General features: G+C 42.6%; 1 protein-coding gene and 1 long non-coding RNA gene across 2 annotated transcripts in view; one reads left to right on the top strand and one right to left on the bottom strand.

Moving 5' to 3' along the window:
* The window catches only part of LOC147800439 (uncharacterized), a 34,970-nt gene extending 30,713 nt beyond the window's left edge, over window positions 1-4,257 (bottom strand). Inside the window, exon 1 of the long non-coding RNA XR_015428178.1 lies at window positions 3,341-4,257. This is a non-coding gene — a long non-coding RNA (uncharacterized LOC147800439). The remainder of the gene's footprint in view (window positions 1-3,340) is intronic.
* The window catches only part of wdr27 (WD repeat domain 27), a 254,700-nt gene that overhangs the window by 209,306 nt on the left and 23,279 nt on the right, over window positions 1-22,115 (top strand). The window lies entirely within an intron of this gene.

Below are 22,115 nucleotides of genomic sequence, written 5' to 3'. Positions count from 1 at the left end.
TATTGGTCAAAACTTCTTCCTCCCCGAAGTCATCTAGAGCAAGATGAAACAAAGATTGCATTCCTCTGTGCCACTCGAGCATAGTGATCATTGCAAAAATAATTGCCGTACATCCCCACGTGATCTCACACACCTCTGGCTAAAGATCTTGGTATGCGAAAAGACCCACCCAGAATTAATTTGTGATGTATACATGCAGTCAGCGACACTGATTATGATACTTTTGAGCTTTATCTGTGACACGGGGAATAATCTCTCACTAGGCTAATTTCAGGTGTAACTTGAATAGCGACAGGCCCTCTTCACTGTGTACTTCATTTCACAAATGTGGCATTGTTGAAATCAAGTGAGGTATTGATCACCACAAAGTTCCAGTTGAATTAGAATATGTATATCTCCAAGAATTCGCTGAGAATGGCTCAGCTGTTTGCACATTACGTATACGTCACATTACATTCGAAAACATTTAGCATTTAGTTTGGACTGCCAGCAATAGGCCTTTCAATTTTACACGGTGGCACACCCATCATTTGCTCTCCTTATTCGTACCGCAAAAATCTCCTGGATTTCACAAGGGAACAGGTGAATATTAGCATGATGTATTGGCACATAGATCCGAGGCAACTTGAACTTCTACCAGAAAGATTAGTTGCACCTGTCCCTCAATATCCAAGAAAAGGGTCCCATTGCACGATCCCTAGTCTAACCAAATCATTGGTGTTAATGTGGCATGTGGAATTTCCTGAGTAAGTGGGTCCTGGACCAGAGACCAGAAATGCAGAATACAATCACTTAGTCATTCATTTAATGCCGATAACACTTTTTTATGCGCTAGTTGTAGGGTATAATTTCCAGCCTGTTTAAGAACATTCTCGCTTGGAACCAATAAAGCAGCAATTTTGTTCCAGTTTCTTAACAGTATACCGCAGTAAATCACTCAGGCATCAGCATGGATTTGTTCCCTTTAAAAATTTCAGCAGCCTTATTAGCTTCACGAGTCTGATGAATACAAAATATGGTTGCAGCCTGATACAAATTGGGGAAATGTAGTCACATTTTCAGAGAGAATGTAGCTCACGTTTATTAAAGTTCGGAAGTTTGGACCATAGCATCCCCCCTTTGAATTTCCACAGTCGGCAGTATACCAGGCACGAAATGGGACAGAGGGGTACCCCCCAACATGTCCAATCCCTATGCACACCCCAGCCTATAGTCAATTAATACATCCCCCTAGATGTCTGAAAGAATTCCTGAGATACCAGTATAACAATGACCAACACCAAGGTGGGGGTTCTATTTGTCCCATAATTTGCTTCATGTGGTCGGCAGGCTTTTAGATCTCATCATCCGATCTCCCACCTGTAGGCCTAGTTTGTCGACACAAATCGAAGTCCTTTCGATCAGCTTGTAGTTCCAGTTTCAAGTAATCTTTTCTACTGGCCTTTTAATTACCCCACCACCACTGTTTCGTGCGCACTTGTGTGATGTTCGTCTCGGCATCCTACTTCAGTAATCGAATAATTTATTGTAAGCATCCCTCGACTGGACATTCCTTTTACCAATGCACCCTCTACCGACTGGACATGTGTGAAGTGCCTGGTTGTTAATGGTCGTCCCCGATGCCATAGGCTGCGTTGACACGTTCCCGTTAACCATCTCCCTCCAGCCACGGACAAGTTTACACAGCAGTCGGACAATGCGTCTGACCCCTGAATGAACTGTGTACATTTCTAGGTCAGTGGCTGGACATCCCGCCACAGTATTCAAATCCAGGATAAGCTCGGTTGACAGAAAAGTGCATGGTTCAACCATGCAAATCCTTGAAGAAGCAACATGATAAACAGAGGCCACGTGGCCAAAAGTACAGACTAGGCCCACTCTGTGAACTCTGGCCAGTTAATACTTCAAGATGTGTTAATGTATAGTGTGAATGCATCCCTTATAAGACAATGAAATCGTTGAGTGAAATTCACACCTTGAAGTTGAACTCTTTAAATAAAAGCTGTGTCTTCTCAGAAATATCGTAAAATACCAATGCTATAAATCATCCAGGTTTATTTTTCCATCAACAAGAGCTGAGGCTGCATCTGTGGGTTTTATAGCTCCAGGCAAGTGCGCTCAGAACAAAGACACTGACAAATTGGGAAGATACACATGTACCAACAGAAGTGTGGCTAGCGGTTTGACACAGCACCGGCACAGCAGTCTGCACGCCACGGCTGAAAATCCTGCCTCATCAGTTTAAGTTAATCAGTTGAAAATGTATTGGAAATTAATACAGGTTGTCATGGGGTAGTAACAAGCCTCAGAGTGAACCAGGAAAATCCTTTCCAGCTGAAGAAAACCATCCTCCGGTTGTTCTCCAGTACTGAACCTCAGCTTCACCAGGTGCTTTAGGCCCTCGATCTTGATCAATACCTGACTGATCCCTACCCTTCTATCAAACTTTGACCACATCCAAACAGTTCCTCCAGTTGGTGAACCCTCCATCCACATTATCGCCTGGGAACAGTCTTCCTATTCTTTTTCATAGATGATTTCCCTTCGCCCATAGATTTATATCAACATGTTCATCCCCATGGCCCGAAGATTGATATCATGACTTCCCAATTAGGACAAGCCATCCTTCTTGTACCTGTGACACACTTGATGTTACAACCCTCCGAGTAAAATGTATCCATCTAGGACATTATTATCTGGGACGGGACAGGCTCAGGTTTATGTTTCCCTCCATGAGGTGGAAATTTGTCTGGCTGTCTTTCAACCTTTAGCGCGAGTTCCTGACTGTGCCGATTTCCCGACATGTGGCATTATAGGCTCATGCGTCCGTCTGACAGTCAGTGTGCTTGACATTCACTGAAGCTCTATTGTGATGGAGTAGGCAAGTGACATTGTCACAAGTCCTTACAGGCTGCAGGTGTCAATTGCCACTGCCCGAGTAATAGAAGTAATAAAGCAAAAATTACCGGGTGCTGTCTGAGGTGATTTCTGCAGCTCTGAGGTGGTTTATAAAATAAGGTCTCCCGTCGCTTGTGCCAATCCAAGACCACCTCGGTTTGTGATCATCATCATGTCCCTGGGGAAGTCGTTCCTGGTGCCCAGCAATTTGATGGAATGGCAAAGAACGTGACAAACTTGAATCTGTGAAGTACCTACTGTTTAATAAACCAGGTTCAAAACACCTGTGGCTTTGCAAACGTTATGACAGAAAAGAGTTGCACTGAGAGACACATAATCCTTCAAGACAGAATTTTGTCTTGAACTTGGACCCAAAGACCAATGGGGTGCCTACCCATCATCCTACAGCGTCATATAAGCAAATCAGCCAACGTAAACTTACCCCTTAAAATATACTTCATAGCTTGTACACCATCAGACAGTACGTGCTGCTATTCGGGCGTGGGGGGTGGAAACCAATAGTCTTAATACAAGGTTCCTGTGATGATTCCTGACTGATCCGTAGGTAGGTTTTCCTTTTACCTCCCATGTGGTCCGTCCCCGAGTGTTCCAGTCCTGTGTTGTTGAAACTCAACATTCACTGTGTTGATTGTTCTTATTTGTGAAGGCTTCACAACACAGCTTGGCACTCGGTTTGTCCATTGAGCCAAACATCAAATAAACAGGGTTTGATCCATCGTCTCAACTCTCAATCTTCCGGGCTCTCCTGGCAATTGTCAATTGCTAACTGAAAATGACGGCAGCCCAAAAAAGTGTGAAATGCTTATCTTGGGTACGTGTTCCCTTTTTAGCATTTTGCCCATTAAAGAGCCTCCATCCTTTTCCAATTGGTGAATTTTGAGTTTGCACTATTATTTTGTCAGATGTCGCTGAACTGAATGTTCAATTTGATTTGCCGAAAAATGTTAATGTGCATAGCATAATCCTATGACGATTCACTGCGATTAAGTTATGCTAAGACACGTTTTTGCCTTTATAAACCTGTATTCTCAAGGTATTGAAGTATTGAATCATATCCCGGTGGGTGATGTTAAAGGGATAATCATTCTGAGAAGATAAATGCCAACTTAAGTCCACCCTGAGATGATGAACATACTTTCTTACTGTAACTGCGCATATGGTTCCCCCTTGCCAAGTCAACCTCTTACCCCACTCGGAACCTCTGCCAGGAAGTACAATGTACATGTACATGTGTTGCAGATGCAAAACCACCCGAACTACTTGCCACCATTTATGTGGGAAAGGAACAGTTGGCACGAAACATGGCCCGATTTATTTTGACGGTGTCAGCAATTTTGCTTCCGCCCAAACACATACCGCCCTTGCCATGGCAACTGGACGTGTCGCTCAATTTTTCCCGAAGACTCAATCAGGACCCCAAAGCCCTTTAGGCCTTACCCTTGAGTTGAGGTGGAACTGGCGTCCGAGCTGCACGCCCACAGCACGGGAAACAGTACATTATAGACACTGAAGCCGCATACACGGACTCCGTACATCGTTAATAGGAGTGTTGTAACTGTTTCGATGAGATTGGACTCTAAAGCATCTTATTAAAAAATCCCGACTGTCATACGACCACGCAAGGACTGTGTGAGTTTGTTTCTTCATTTGCTCTAGAAACTAAAATGTTATGACTCTGTTCAAGATATAATTGAATTTTTTTTCTCGCTCTCCTCTTGGGATGTAAACAAAATATAATTTAGAAACTGCACTTGTTAGAAAATTGTTTTCTTGTAATAATTTCTAATCTGAGTGTTAGGTCCTCGATGTGCAGTTTGCATATTTACGACTGCTGAAATGTGAAATGTTTAGGAGTTTCACCTCTGGTTGTTCTCCATGCCAGTTATTTTTAGGGCCAAATAGGACCAAGTGTAAAGATGGAGGGAAGAGTGTTAAGCAAATGTCAGTTACAAACTTACATGTAAGTATGCCCCGTGACGGTGATGAAGATAACGCCTTTTTGTGTGTTGAATTATGTGCTTTGCAGCTAGTCATTGGTTGGCACACTTGGTTTAACTGTTGTATGGAAGCTTATGATGGAGATAGTGTAGGTGGGGCAAATTAAGTGGTTCACCCAGGCATTCCATATCGTAGTCTTAAATGAGTCAATCTGTATTACATCTTAGAATTAAGGGCAACAACTTAGACATGGTTTAGCTTTGTGAATCAAAGGATGTCCTCATGCCATGTGGTTTGTTAATTTCACAGCCGGCTGTGTTCCGTGCGTTATTGCATGCGCACGTTGTGACGTCATGGTCATGGCCAGCTTTTTACCACGCTATTGCGCTGGCCAAATGGCAGCCCATTTCTCCTGCCTGTGATGCACAACGCGAAATAGTACCTCGTTATACTCAAAACTCAACACAATATTGATTATCTTTAGGTAACGAGGTGCCATGTGTTAAGTTACTTTCTAAACAATCCATTCTTGACTTTGAGATTTTGTAAGAACCCCGGTTTACGACTTGGCAAAGTTGCATCCTACTGTAGAGAGGCATCGGAAGCCTTCTACGAAGGTCTGCGTGACTTCCCTCTGCGAATGTACATGTACATGTATCATAATTCTATCTCCACCTCTGACATTGCACAGCGCAGAGCAATAGATCACGGTTAACGTTAATTGACATGTGTTGTGGCGTTTCCAGTGGTGTGCATTCATCTTTTTGATCTGTTTGCCTGTATGGTATTCTCCTCCGGGTCTTGCATGCCATCATGCACCCTCATAGCTGGTTACAATTGAAGGGGGTGCACTTAAGTGCAGCAAACGATGTGCTTTGTACATGACATAGTATAGGCTGCAGTAGGGGCCTACGTTCTAGTAAATGGAGTGACAGTTACTTCTTGGAGTCCCTTAAGTTCTTCATTGGACTAAACCAGTCAGGATATGCAATGTCTTTATATTTGAGGTTTGCAAGGACTGACTTTCCATATTAGACAAAAAATACAACCAGATTGTTTTGAATGTTATGTAGAAATTAATAATCATGAAATGATCGCAGACAATTCCAAACAGAGTGCTTCACAACACAAGGCAAACGGTGGCCGATTCTGTCAAGGTGGGTAAAAGTAACCCCACTGAGCTGGAAGTGGGGGGGGGGGGGAGAATCGTGGCTGGGTACCAGCAGCTCCTGCTCTAGCTCCAGAGGTAGAGAGCAGGGGTGCGTTCTAAATGACATCTGCTTCGGGTGGAGCTGGCAAGCTGCGGAGCTATCTGATCGACCTGTGGTACACCGACGCAGCATGATTCAAGGGGTCGCTCAGGTCCAAACTTTGCAGCTCCTGTCCTCTTGTCTGCATTCATTTTGCTTGTGACAATTTCCAAAATTTTACTCGTTCGTTTTGTGTCTCAATTCATTTGAAAGCCACCGCCTTTTTTGTTAAAAATGAGCAATTCAGATGAAGAATTTACCGAAGAGCAATTTACCGAAGACTTTGCAAGTCACAGGGAATCCTGCGTTCGGGGTGCTGAAAACAAAACTTTTGTATCTACCAATACCCTTTGCTAACCATGATCCCACAACCTTGCGACCAATTCATACTATTGTCAAACGTACGGCCGAAGGAAGCGTTGAGGGAGGGGCAGGGGGCACTGGCCCATCCCTCGGACTCGTACCCACCCCACCCACCCAAAGAAAATCTTTCGAAGAGATTTATCTCTTCCACAAGAGATGTACATAATTATGTGCAGTGCCGTCTATCAGAAAATGTTGCGCTACGCTGGCGAAACAATGCCGATAAAACTTGGGCATACCTCTATTATGATGTTATGATATGACGTTGATCTTGTATTGACTGAGCATCGTTCTTGCAGAAACAATTTGCTCTTATCGGGATATTGTAACTAAGATTTTGGTCCAAGATGAATTCTTAGCTGCACAGTAAAGATCACCCCGTCCCCACCGTTGCTGTGCGGACTCCGTGAAACTCGCAGCCGCGAGAATGATTTACGGTATTGCCAGAAAACGTCGTTCCTTGTCGCTCCATCATTGTCGTGGTGCGTATTTACAAAGCAAAACTCAGAAGATATTCAGCCCAGCATGTATCAATCACAATAAATTCCAGTATGCCGGTAATGCACTGACGTTTTCGGATTATTGCTTCACTTTCTATGTCAAGGAGTACCTAGCACTGCAGAAAATAAGTCGCCGTTGTCAGTGGACCAGAAACATGATCGAAAAACCAAACACTCGTGTCCCAATAGTCTTGGGCACAAATTTTAGTCTTCCAAGTAAAGGTGCCGAAGAAAACAGACTGAAGCCATCCATGGGTGCGGTTTTATATTTGATGTATCGATAAGACCATGGGAAACCATTGCCCGTTATCAGGAAATTTGGTATCTTAACATATGTACAAGCTGTCTCAGGTGGAATCAAAGGACCCCTGCTGTATCTTTTTTTTTCATCCTGATCAGGATTCGGGACTTGTCACCACTCCAAAGTCCCGCCGGATCACGCCCACTTACCCTGAATTGAGAAAACTTAATGGAATAAAGACTACGGTGGTGCATAGCCTCCCATGAGATTATTCCATGCCATGATCTAGAATATGGGCTCGCGTTTTACCTAATGTAGTTGTTCTGAACGATACGTGGAGATTCGGGGAACGTTAAAAACAAAAATGAACAGTGTAAGAAATTTGAAGAGATACGTTGACGTATTGTTTTTATTATCTGTTACAAAACTGATTTTAAGCTGGGATTGTTATGGACTTAGTTTTCAGGCGTTTGAACTTAGCTGTACGTATAAAATATGTGGGTTTTCGCTGTTTTAGGCCTAGGCTGTACGCCGTGCTACTGTCGTGCCGAACTCAAATCATTCAATCTTTTTTTAAGTTCGGCACCCCAATAGCACGGCGTTTAGCGCGATTTGGCTCGGCAAATTGAATTCCGCACGGCAAGCCCTTAAGCTCGACATGGTAGCCGCGCTATCGTCGAAGTGGTACGACGCTGCTCTGTTTAAGCTGCCGCACTGTTGCCGTGCTATTGCCTCACTTATTTGAATTAAGTTCCGGACGACAGTGGCACAGCATCGAGTCTTGGCCTTCAGGAGAGTGCAGTATACGCTGACTTTTGAAGGCAAAGGCAGTGTCTCCAAGAGAAGATGTCGGGATTTTTGATGATCCTTTTAAGACCCGCTTTAAACCCGAGCCTCAGTTAGGCAGCATTTACAGCGGACTTGAACAGACTAAGATCAGAAAATGCCTGTTTTAGGGAAACCTTCGACTTTCGAAAAAAAAGAGTGTTGAAACGTGGCATGTTCTGAGAAGCATCTCCAATGAGCAGTCAGTCTGGTTTGAAACTGCATTTCGCAAACAGCAAGAAAATCACTATGGAAAAGTGATTAATACGAGAGCCCAGAAACTCATTCGTGGAACTCATCACTCACATTTTCCCGGGCCTTCTACACAAACTTTACTCTGTCTCGTTACTCTGCAACACTGCCTATTTCGGAGAACTATAGAGTGGCGGCACTTCAAAGGCGTCAGTGGCGCTTGTTCAAGGAAGCCATTGGAGCGCTCCCATCCCACTACCAGGCGAAACAAGTTCAGTTTGCTCCAGTGTTATAGCCCAAGATTATTAACTTGGGGTTGAGCACCGGCGACCAATATGGGACATGCTGCCGAGGGTCTCCTCGCGGTATAAAAGAGTACCAGGGCCAAATGGTGATTTTTTAATCTATCATCAACTGCCAAATGATTTTAACTATCAAACATATTAAACTGATGGACCTACCGTGGTCTACAGACACTTTAGTACATGTAGGCAGTTGCGGGTGGAACCAAGACATATATAGCGAGACAAGGAATGCAACTAAAATCCAAGGTGTTCTGTCTATGTCGTCGTGTGCCTGTCTAGTCAGGTCCCAGTGCCATATACATGTATGGGTCCAGTCCACTAATTCAAGCCCCATTGAAAACAGTGTAAAATCAGCACCGTTCAGGGCCCAATAGCATGCACGCCAACATCCCTGAGATTTCTGAAACACAAATGAAATTCTTGTCTGGTCACTTATCTTTCAATTTCTTTTCAATTTTTTGTGGGTTAACCAATTACATTTTTAATTATTCCCACAAAACAAAATCACCCCCCAAAAAGTGATTTTTCCGAAGTCTGATTGCAGCCATTTTTCAAGTGGCAACCCTCAACTTTCTCGGGCACTTAGGACCATTTTTCAATCGTAGTTTTCAGCCCTTCTGCCCTCATATGAAAGCTCAAAGACCCAGGGAGTTGATCCTGGCGACGATTTACACAATCTCACCATTTTGGGGGCCAAACAATCTCTTTTTTCAAAAGATACTGTGGGGGCACTTTTAATGCTAATGAGCTGGTCAGAAATTCTCACTTGAATTAGTGGTCTGCACCCGTATGTAGTGAGTGCCTGACATAAGTACCCAGTGAATTGGCCGTTGAGTGCTTTAAATTGCATCCACCACTCAAACTTGAGCCTGTCACTATAGGCCTACCAACTAGTTTAGAAATGTTTTGAGAAGGTTATGCGGGTAAGCATGAGGTCTCCTAAAATCACATATATGAGGAGCCCATCAAATAGTGTCTATTTCAATATCATGTCCATACGTAATTAGGGATGCGTTCTGGTCTATGACGTAGTCACTTCCTGCGACCCAAATAATTCCTATGGAATATTTAGCGAGATTTATTATTGAATGGTAGTTGATGCGTAACATCATATGGCAGGTGGCTTTAGAACACATCCATTTCTAACTGATCACAAAATCTGTGACTCAAAGCAGATCGCGAACGTCCATTCCATTTCATACAGTGACGCATTTTTATTAATACATAAGCCATACTCTCACTAGGTGTCCTGTATTTGCGTGATAGGCCTATGGTGATCGCATACAGGAACTTCTGAAAATGGCAGTATTTGTGTGTTTTCATTGTTTTTGCAGATATTGCCGCCTGCGTGAGATCTAATTTGTGACGGATTTCCGCGGGTAATGGGCCCTTTGGAATACATCCCCAATCCTGGCTTGTATTTCGTGGCATAATCTTTTTAGTGTCATAGCAGAAATCGGTCTTCGATCTAAACCCGTGGATTCTCTCGAGGCTAAAATACATATCAGTAGAAAAATTCAGACCCGGAAATCACAATATAACTTGTCAGAAAAAAAGTGATCAAACAAATTTTCTCTGAGGGTGAAGACGTCTTACATTGGAAAATAAAGTACGTATCGGAAGCGCATGAGCGTCTGAGAGTATTTTACTTGCCAGTCTGTAGTTATTTGTGGATGTTAACGGGAGGATGAAATATCTGTCAGGTATTATTAAAGTTGCCCCCGAAAAGCAGATGACATTAGGCATCCCTTAGGAATTGATGATGTTTTCAGGCATGGTATTTTTGTTGGACTAAAAGTTTCAACTCCTGCTCATCTGGCTGTAATAATTGTGTGTGGACGCGAATGGATTTCAGTGGGTCACGTGTATGCTAGTCCTCTTGAGAGGAAAATTATCCGACAAATTACGCCATAAACATAGGTTGAGTCAGCTTCCACCTTGATGAGATAGCTGATCGAAGAGTGCAAGACATACCTGTGCCTGCGGGAGATACGATGCAGAAATTTGGGAGTCAACTGTAACTCTTCTAGGGTGTGTGCAAAATCATATTAACATTGAAGGATTCAGGAGTGTCAGGGTTACAGACTCGGTGTAGGCCTACACCAGAAAAAAGTGCACTCAGATACGGGTTTTACAGCCCACGGGGTTTTTTTTCTGTGTACCTATTCCTGCTGTCGAAAACGTTCCGGTGTGTCTCCTGGTTGTTGCATATCGGTTCTTAGTCTGTCACTGTTAAAAATATCAGCCTCGAATAACAAGTTGTGATTTACAATGGACTTTGTGTGTTCTGGCACGGGGGTTGATGTCATGTCGTCTAATTTCAGTCCACTTGCTGGCGCAATCCTCTAGCAGCACCTCCAAGGGCGTTGTAACAAATCGTCTGTAAATGTAACAGCTCATTATATTGGAATACGCTGTTTGATTGGTAAGACCTTTGACTAGTAGCATGCATTTTTTGTGTTTGAAGCAAAGCTGCTTTGATTTTGGCGATACTTTTTATAAAGTTAAAATTGTAAAATGCGCGTATTAGGACGATGTTGAACATTCTTACACGATAGGTCTGCTAACAGAAAAAATGTTCTCCTTTGCTGTAATGAACAAATCGACTCTGCATCAAGGTTGTTCTACACTTTGCGCAAAAACATAAAAAGGCGAATCTGTGACGTCAATCAAATACTCCCAAGCTAAGTCGCAAAAGGAATACATTTCATCTCAACGAATTTCTCAACAAATAATTCGTATGAACAGGTCTTTTTACGTAGATGAAATTGTGCTTCGTACTTTTTTTCTGGAACATTGAAATACATGCACACGTTCAAGAGACTGTGCGAACCTCAGTAGAAGGTATTGGTTCTCTGTACCCACATTAGTCAGTGATAATATGTCATCGTGTCCAGGGGCTTGGGTGGCCTTGTGTTAAGGTCCAGATTCCCGGGAGATACAAGCTTTCCCTAGGCTTTTCCTGTATCAACGAAGCGGAAGGAGAAATAATCGTTCAGGCGGAAGGCTAGCTCCTGAGATAGCTCCGGGGCCAGCTAGCTCGACCTAGAACAGTTGTCATTTGAACGCAAATTAGCTCCACCTTTGGAGCTAGCTCCGGAGCTAGCCAGCCCCAAGTTTAGCCCCAGAATTTTAATCTACCTCAGCAGGATTTATTATTTACCCATAGACCGACTTTGGAGGGTCGTTGGACGGTGCAGCCCCGACTGGTCGAAGAAGGGATTTCCAAGAGCAACTGCCATTCCATTCATCAGAATCAAAATGCATTCAATGCAGTATACACTACAGTCGCGCCCAAAAATTTACATACACCTTAGCAGAATACACTCAGTTATTTTCCATTTATACCCCTCTAATTGACAATAATCCTCATTCCTTTCATTCCTGTCACAGTTACAACCATTCGTCTGCATAAAAGAATTCCGCAAACGTTTCAATTGGGATGACTCTATTCACCATTTTGCATTTGATGTGGCGAAATTAGAGGGGCTAAAGTTACGTACATCAAAGTGACTTGCTAATGGTTGGCTTGAAAAAGGTCTAGAATGTCCTAAAACGACCTCCTGTTACTTGTTTTTTGTCTTTACTCCTATTTCGAATGGTTATGTATACATCATGTAATTCTTCCATGGCTCTTTAAAAGGTCTTGGGTTTTCTAGTCAAGCTCTTCTTCGACTTCAACCACCATGGGGAAGGCAAAGGAGTACTCTAAAGACCTGAGAAATCGTATTACACAGCTACACAAGTCAGGGACATCACTAGGGGCCATATCTAGGCAACTAGGAGTACCACAATCAACAGTTCAGACCATTGTAAAGAAGTACAAGGACCTAGGAACAACAAAGACTCTTCCAAGATCAGTACGGAAATCCAAGTTAACACCAAGAGATGAGAGAGCGTTGTTCAGAAAGGTGCGGACCAACCCCAAGACGACCAAGAAACACCTGTGCCAAGAATTAGAGGCTTCAGGGACTAAGGAATCACTGTCCAGAGGGTCGTTTATTGAAATGGTCTAAGAGGCAGAAGAGCAAGGGAAGGCGCTTCTTAAAAACGACACTATCAAGCCAGGCTGAATTACGCAAGAGAGCATAAAGACAAAGATGGCAGCTTTTCGAGGTGTGTCCTATGTGGTCGATGAAACCGAGATGGAACTTTTTGGCCACCATGACCAACTATATGTTTGGCGGGAAAAGGGAGAAGCCTTTAATCCAAAGAACTCCATACCCACAGTGAAGCATGGTGGTGGAGGTATTATGCTTTGGGGATGTTTCGCTGTTAGTGGTCCAGCAACATTGCATATGACAGATGGCATCATGAAAAAAGGAGCACTACTTGGAACTTCTCCAAGGGAACCTCAAGCAGTCTGCTCTGAAGCTGAACCTTTGACGTCGACGGACCTTCAAACATGACAATGACGCTAAGTATACTTCCAAGTTTGTTACGGGATGGCTTCAAAAGAACAAAGTGAATGTTTTGGAATGGCTGGCCCAAAGCCCGGATTTAAATCCGACTGTAGAAAGAGTTGAAAAAGAATGTGCGCATTTACACCGCGCAAAAGGAAGCCGACCACTTTGACTGAACCGTATATGCCAAGAAGAATGGGAATAAATCCCGCCAGATTATTGTAAGAAGCTGGTTGACAGTTAACCTGCAGGATTTACTGACGTTATCAAGGCTAAGGCCAGTGCGACAAAGTATTAAGACAATGAAGTCCTTGGTGTACATGTATGTAAACGTGTGACCTTATATTTTCGTCACATCAAATGGAAACTGATGAATAAGGTCATCCCAATTGAAATATCTGCGGAATTCTTTTGCTGAAATGAAGGAAAATGGTTGTAAATGTAACAGGAATGAAACGAGTGATGATTATTGTCAATTGCAGGGGTATAAATGGAAAATAACTGTGTTTTGCTAAGGTGTATGTAAACTTTTGGGCACGACTGTACGTGTATTTTTCCAGCCTAGTGTATAAAGCACACGGGACCCTTCTATCATGAGCGTCAATCGGTGGGGGACGGGACATGTCGATTGATACTATATCTTATGTTCCCCCCCCCCCACACACACTTTTTTCCAAAACCTAAATGAAAATGTATAGCTCGCAAAAGCGTTTGTTTAAAAAAATTGTTGAAGTAGCCAAGAATTGTCTCAGATCACACCACAGAGCATCTAGAATCCAAACTTTTCCGGGGCCCTTGATGAGCGGCCCTCAGACCCCAGAGTTACCATCACTGGCACGTTTTGAACCACACAACCCCCATAAAACTCCCACTCAGTTCTTTACTTGGATTGGAGCTTTCTGAAAACCTGCCCTCCCTCTGAACGGAATTTTCATAACACCCCATCACTCTGTGGCAAAGAAGGCTGCGGAACGTTTGACTATGACCTTGACGTCCTATAAGTCTCATATGACGAGCACACCCCGTAACATATCATTACTTACCGTTGGTGTCATCGTCAAGCACTCTGGATTAGGGCAAGCGAGGCCAGGCCTCATCGGCCATTCACTGAACTGATGGCATGGCTCACCCACAGACGTCATATAAAAAAAATATGTCATTTCTAAAAAAAACCTGCAGTGCCCTTAGTCTGCCTACACAGGTTATTGAAACCACCAGTGCAAAACAGGTCGGCGCGAAAGAAAGTCGGTGTCTGTGTTTTTTCGTTTGGGGGGGGGCGCTAAGCCGTGTCATCACGACTCATCATGGCCGTATAGTTTTGCTGTCAGAGTAGTGCTCTTTGGTACATTTTTCAGCCAAAACAAATGCTATTTTCTAGGATTTAGCTACCGGGGTGGTGTCTGTCACAGCAGCTTGGAGGTCGATCGTAAAACACAATGCAGTGTGTGCACATTTTTCTGTCACGGTGTACTTCCTCGGTGATGAAATTAGATTTGCTGTAATTGATGAAGCCATCATTTAATCATCTGAGTGGTTCCGGGATTCTTGGGAATATCTACTCATGGGTTCCTAAGGGGGTGCACTGAACCTCGCTTTCTTTGTTATTGCTTTGAGGGTCAGTTTCAGTAAATCTGAAAAATCAGGTTTACTTTAATGAAATAAAGTTTTTAACAGTTTTTCCTAAGTCGTTTAATAAGTTATTCAAAGGTTGCTTTTTGTACAACCCGTGTTGATTTTGGAGTACACGTTTTTTGCTAAATACAGAGAGTGTTTATAACTCTCTTTTGCCGGGAACATTTTCTCTGCTGTGATCATGCTTCCCGGCAAAAGGACGTAATCGCAGGCACACGACAAAATGTAATACGATAATGATTTGACACAAAGAATAGAACCATTTAATGAAGATTATTTTCGGTGAAAGATCAACATCTAGTGGTCTTTCATGGCTGCCATTTCTCTCACTGTCATCTTTCTACATTCTTCTAATAACATCTTGCTGTTTAACGGTTGCTTAACCAAGCGGGGAATTTGCGTGGTTGAGTCATGATTAAAAGCAATAAAGCTTTGTGACGGAATTCCGATTAAATGCCGAGAGTTTGGCTCATTCTGGCACGTCTACGCCCTTGACACGCCTGACGAGGATCGCCTGGTCTCTAGGGCCAGCTTCCACCCACTGACGCTTGCGCTTCTCGTAAGGTGCGATCTACCTCTGCCAACAAGCAGGTTTGTTTCCATGGTATTCTTCATCGCAGGTTTATAGACCCTCCTCTGTGATTGGTTGATCCGGTCTATAACTTTCCTCTCCCTGCTGACTTCATCAGACTTCTGCCATGTTGCAACACAGCAACGCTCCGGATCGGCACTCTCTTGCTTGCTTGTGATGGTGATTAAGCTGAAACTCCTTCAGCTTTCCACGTGAAGGCAATTACAATTCTTTTTTTTTCATTCCGACAAGCATGGTCTCTGTTGTCCGTTGTGTGGTGAATTGAATCCAGTTTGGTCACTGCAGACGGATTAGGAGTAAATTTACGGGTAAGCTTCTCAGATTTTCATTTCAAAATTAGCATTAAGTGTACGGTATGTGGTGGCGCGTCATTAATTGGATCGGAAGTTTAATTTCACGGGAGCTTGGAATGTGTATTCCTGCGGCTTGTCTAGCAACGAATGTCCCATGGTCATATGCCAGTTCGGAAATACCTTTAAATAGAGACACACTGATAACTTAGCTGGAGACATCGGGCTTCTACATTGTGGCAATTGTAATGTAAATGAGAGCCCCCGGAATTTAGACATGCGAATGGCAATTAGTTGCGATTAGTAGCCTTTGCTGTACCCCTTCCTCCATGGCTGTACTCACACATTCATAAATCTGACCCAGACTGATCTGAGATGACGCGACCTCTTGTGTCATACCTTCAGATTTATTCACTATAGCATCCAAAAGCAGGAGAATTGTTCCTTTAACTCGTAGGAAACGGTATCTTGCGTCACTCCAACGTCTGCTTCCCTTGCCTGCAAGATTGGCTGATAAGTTTAGTGACTTTCAAGTCGTCAAGCATTGCTTTCTTGCAGTTCTTAAAATCACCAGCTTCGCTTCGTGTACGCCAGTGCTTTATTTACTTAATTCCAAAGCTCAGGTGACCGACCTCTTGCCTGTTAGATGCCCCTTTTCTTTACTTATACCCTTCGATAGAGTTCTCGTTAGCTGGATATTGTTCTCGTTTCCCGTGAAAATTGCTGATATATGACTCGGTTTTCCAACTGCTGTTCCCTGCACTTAATGAAGAACATGCGTACCTACTTCTGATCTCGAATCTTGCTGTTTCCTTGAGCCGTGTTATGACGAATCATGTTGATGATGGGAGGAAGCGTTATAGTCCTGCGCGTTGAGTGTTACTGTCCAGTCGATCTTAACGGAGCTGGCGTCCATTTGATGCATTCAAGTGTCCATATCCGACGGGGCGCCTTAAGGTCAAGTTCAGTCATTCCCTGAGGATTTCCGCACTTATCAAAATCGGATACTGCGTCCCTATTAATTAGTCAGTGCCCTACCTGGCACGGTCAGGCATTTAATTAGGAAGGAAATCTTGGCTCTGTTGGTTAAATAAATTTGGTTTCTTTGTCAACTTAATGGCTTCAGTCAGATGTCTGAGAAAATTAGCACAGGCTGAATTAATTCAGCGTGCTTAGACATTTTTTTATTTTTTTTTACCGACCCCAATTTGTTCGTCCGTGTTGTTAAGCATGACCGTTTCTCAAACGCATAGGCCTACGGCCCCGGTTTTTTCGGTTTTGCTTGAAACATAAGTCATTCACTTCGGAAAATCTGGGCTCAATGTGCTGTCTATGTTTTTTGTTTCTTGTATTTTTTACTGCGGTCACATTTAATCTGAAAATGTGAAGCCAAATTAAGGTCCTTTGTCACTTGGCCGTAAAAAAAAGGCGCAGAATTGGTTCGAGAGCTGCAATCGAAGACACGACAAGTCCTGAGAACAGGCCATCATGTCCACATTACATCTTTAATCCCTCTGAAATTAAGTTGTTTTTCGGGGTTCCAGACGTAAGTTTTACTTTTATCAAAACTTGTCAAACTTGTTTCATCTTTTTAGCCATCTGCATCTTCAGCATTTCCAAACATTGCACTTAACTTATACTGCTCTACGTTTAATTGGGCCTTATCACTCGGCTTCAGTCGCTTGGTACCACCTGTGTCCTTCACTCCCCGGTTTGTTTTGCCAGTCCTTTATTCATAAATCATCAGTGGTGATGGAGGAGTTTATTAGTTCCAAAATTTACTCAGTGGGGTGTCTCTCCATTTTGACAGGATACCGTAATCGCGCAACATAAAGGCAAAAATAAGCCTTTGATATTTTAACGCAGGTTTCTGAACATTTTTATATCTCTATGTAATGGTCTCTGGTAGTAGCAATTGTATAGCATCGCAAATCTCAAAATGTTTTCTTTTATGATCAAATTACCTTCATGGAATCATTTTAGAGCATCTTATATATGACGGTTACAACCAAGGGGTGTAGCTGTGCCAAAGTCAAGGTGCCATGCAAATTAACCCCGGTTTACGGTACCCTTTCCGCTAAATAGTTTTTTTTCGTAATATGTTCAAAATTTCATGGGTATATTGTCGATAAAAGGTTGATGCTGACGATGATCATCAAAGTCTGCCAGCCAGTCTCCCGTTGACAAACAGAGCATACTGTCCCGGTTCTTACTAGGACCACACACACTCACAACATTCCGCCGACCTATTGCCCCTACTTGCCAGCTTCATCACGAAGAACTTCAAATCTCAACTAATGCATGGAAAGAGCATTTCAATTGCTTCATACAAAATAACAAAACAAACAAACCACAGAATAATGAACAGGATGTGAACAAATTACTAGAGTTGCCTGGATAATACCGTACGTCCTTAAATTTGAAAACATTGGACAACTGGTTTATTTCACTACAAGCAACCTCAGTCTTAAATGTGCCAAGTGTTCGGATAATTTGTATACAAAACAATTGATGGGTATATTGATTTTTCTATCATCATAAGCAACTGAAACACCTGATGCCAAGTGTTCAAATAATTTTGCACACCACCATAGATAGGCCCTCAAGGTATACGGCGCGTGTGACAACATACAGAGGGGCTGGGTGTGTAATTAAAACCCCAAATAGCAATATTGGGACTCGCACCTCCGACCTCGAAAGAAGTCTCTTGACCAAGCAGGAGTTTGAGGACGTTAACCCCTTCCCTTCCTAGATGGGCGATTTCTGCTTTTTGGTCAGAGGTAGTTGAGGGTAAGATTGCAGGATGCCTGTGAAACAGACACGAAGGTGTGAAGAATATTGTAAAGCAAAATTAATGAAAGCGACCACAGTTTAAGCGTCAGTAACATATTGCAGTTTTGTATGTTTATGCAATTTGGATGCTCGGTGTTTTCGTCCAGGACGTTGTTAATTTTTCCCTTCCTGTTATTTTTGGATAATACGTGTACTTCCACTCGTAGACATGTCATTGTTGCTCATGTCGCGCTTTCCATGTGTATTCCATATGTCAAGGAGGCCTATGATTAAAATAATCAGGGAGAACCGCAGGAAACTGGTCATTTTGGAGACGATTGTTTGTTATTTTGGAAAGTCCTGAAACGAAACTCTTCCTTTTTGCCTGGGAAATGTCATAAGTCTGGATGTATTATTAATTTTGATAATTAAAAAAGACACATCCCACAACCTCTTGGTATACATTGTGGTGTCGTCACTTTAGGTTTGATTCAATGAAATAATTTGAAATCCTGTCTTCACCAGAACATAGCGATACTCTACACGCAATACTGCAACCCTTTCTTGATAAATACATGTCACCAACACTGTCAATACCAGCGTGGTGATCATTGAACGGCCTCGAAATGTATTTTAGTTTTAGTGATATTTTTTGGTTTCCTGTATGTTATTGTTTTCATTTACTTTTTCCTGAATTGTGTTCTTTTCACTTACACTACAAGACATCTTTTGTTTTTGTTTTCATTTGAATTATTTAGTTTTCTGTCATGTATTTCATCATTAACGTTAGTTAACTTTGGGCATAAGGAATAAATTTATCTTCCAGTTCTTCTACACAACAACCGAATATGACTTGGAGATGAGCTCTAGTTGAGCGTGAAGTTCGCTTACCGCGCCATTTCTCACATTAATTACGTATTGGAGAGTCTCAGTGTTATTAATGACGTCCGTAGACTGGTATCCCACCGACCGTATCTACATGCGTGTCAGCCTGCACAATTTGCTGGGAGGTTAAGTTGGGTATTTTGTCCATCTATCCGGCCAACAGTACTGCGTATCGAAACGCCACTGGAAGGGCATGCTGTCAGTGGCCTAGAAAACCGAGGAAGTTTTACTCATGAGAGTCGAGATGGGAATGCATAGAATCTAGACAATTGGAGACAATATGGATTCTGCCTGCAGTGCACGATGACGCATGCAGTCCTGGCGTTGTGTATCCAAAATGCAGAGGTCGAATCTTATCCACGTGTAGATGTACCTACAGAACATGGCCGTCTGGTTTCGCAGACTATAGAGTTACACGTATAGGACTTTGTTATCTCACTGTAAGGGCTAGGAGGATGTACCTCGTGTTCACACGAGTATACTCTTGAGCACACGAACAGCAGTAGCAGGCCTATACGACCCACGTGTTTTAGTAACAGCATGCTCTTGCTCAGATTTACTCAGTTTACAGGCATTGAGTGATTTTTTTCAACATGGCAGATCTTCGGAAATTCTTTTCTTGAAAACTTTGTTACGCTATTTGAGAGGCGGTCATTTTCGTCTGCATTATACCAAGCCTAGTTTCCATTACGATCATGGTGTCCACCATACAAGGCCAACTCTGGCGACGCAGTTGGCAAAGTTGTATTTCATCCAACCCAGTAGCTGGAAGCGATTCCGTAATGACTGCACACTATCAGAAACTAACTGATCGGCGATGCTCTCTTGTCTCCTTTCAATGCGCCGATATCGGAACTAGGCCTATTGCAGTGTGTACTAACATAACTTAATTTATACTTCGCAAAACACGCGTGCTGAATCTCTGCAGACCTAAGCAGAATGAAGGGGGAAAATGTATAAAACGTGGAACTCCAGGTTTTAATCAAAGAAAACCTGAAAAGGTTGTGCAGCAGTAAACTCCAACTCTTGAGCAGCCATTTTGTGCATGCAAACGTAGATCGTTCGCACGAGGTGATCCGAGATCAATACACTATAGCAACATTTTCCAGCATCCGCGAGTATCTAAAGTTATAACGCTCGAACACAGACCTTGAAACACATTTTTGTGACCATAGAAACCACTACCGTTTGCAAATAAAATGGGGCCAGCACCCGGGCATGGTTGACCATTTCCCTTTCAAAAAACAGGCACTGTTCTCTGTTTTTGCTATCACAGCTGACACGAACTTAACAAAGTGAATTTGTATTTTAAGGGCAAGTAATCGAGGGGCATGTTTGTAGTCTAGAAACCTGATGGATTGTTTCTCCTTCCATTGTCATGGGTTGGAATGCAGAATGCTTTTCTCGTAAAATTAGACAATAGAGCAAGGTAAAGGGTCAAGGCTTGTGTTAGATGACCGCTGAATGGTGTTTACGGCCAAAATGGACACAACCCGTGAAATTCTGACCAAACAAAACCAGGTACTGTATTCGATTTTTCTTGAACAAGTCTTTGCGATACGGTGAAGAATTAACGCCATCAGTTGTCGCCGTCCCGAGATTTTCCATTAACTGCGATCGTGTGTTTCCAAAGGATAAACGCTCTACCGTCCCAAGTCCCACGAGAGACCGTCTGCTGGCGCTGAATCATCAGCGCATGGCCGTAGATTTTTGTCTCATCTTTTTAATTGGCACCCATTAACGCTAAGGTTTAATAAGGCAACTCCAGTGTTTTTATTGATTTGCTCTTCATGTTTGGTAGGTGTTGCCCCTTAATGTTTAGTATTTGGAGGCTTTTGTTGATGGAGCAGTAGGCTATTCCGGCAGCTAGTATATTTTTCAAAGCTTGCTTTAAATGGTTGTTCATAACTGGCTGAACGACTGCAAGGTTGGGTCGGTTTCTTCGTCGTCAACGCAGCAATTGGATTTATTGGTAATATTAACCGGCATTAGGTGTGGAAGGCCTGAAGAAGTTATATCCTTTTCTACCAATAATTAAGATGACTTTGTGGTGAATTACAGCCAGCAATATTGGCCTGAAGCTAATACCGACCGTAACATCTCATTTGTTAAGTGGTTAGGGAGCACGTTTCTATTAAAAGCAATTTTTTTCAGTATTCAATTAAATAACATGGGACAGTCAATTCGCCTTTTCACTTTGTGTCCTTGCATTTAGGAATTGACACCTAGCCGCCCCCCCCAACTTCGTATTTTATCCTTGCATATTCCGACAAAACAGGTTTGTTCCAATAACTAGGCACCAGTTAAGGCGAGGTAAATCTGCATTTGTCAGTGGACCCTTCTGTTTTTCAAGGCGCAGGAAGTTGGTCAAGTTGACTGAATGTTTGTAAAAATCGTGCACCTTTCCCTCTTATTCCTGATCCTCATTCCTGATCCTCAAAGTAGGCCTACAGACAGCATTAAGTCTCATGTTTACCTGTTTCTGCGCAGCTCGATTTTTGTTCATAACATGGACAAGCTGGTCAAACTCTAACAAGAAACAAAAGAGTAAGAAGGGTTTCATTTATTGTATGATATCTTTCGCCACTAATTACCCTCACAGCGTCATTGATCAACCAGAATGCATTGTCATATGGTACAACCACAAACTCCACAATTGGCTGACGTCATCAATATCAATTTTCTCCTCAAGATCCATTGCTGTAAGCTTGTATACATCAATTATTTTGCACTAAGAGAATTAAAAATTAAAAAAAAACTTATAGCCAGAGGCTGTGGGTCCTCCTTATTAGAGTATTGTTTTAACCTAGATGTGTACCAAATAGTTGATAATCTTCCAATTGGTTTTATATTGGTAATTTACTTTAATGATTGTAAGAACGAGTACTGTGAGATAAGATTTGGGAATGAGATACAACCTATTCATGTTTTTGTGAAATTATGTTTTTGTAAATTTGTTCAAATTTTCTGCTCCGAATAGTACCGTGTGTTTTGTGTTTCGTTGCGTT

Source organism: Acanthaster planci, linkage group LG01 (assembly GCF_054643075.1).
Source record: "Acanthaster planci isolate LZ-2023a linkage group LG01, COTS_SCS, whole genome shotgun sequence".
Classification (NCBI taxonomy): Eukaryota; Metazoa; Echinodermata; class Asteroidea; order Valvatida; family Acanthasteridae; genus Acanthaster; species Acanthaster planci.
Note: the sequence above shows the minus strand (reverse complement) of the source record. Positions and strands in the feature narration are given on the sequence as shown.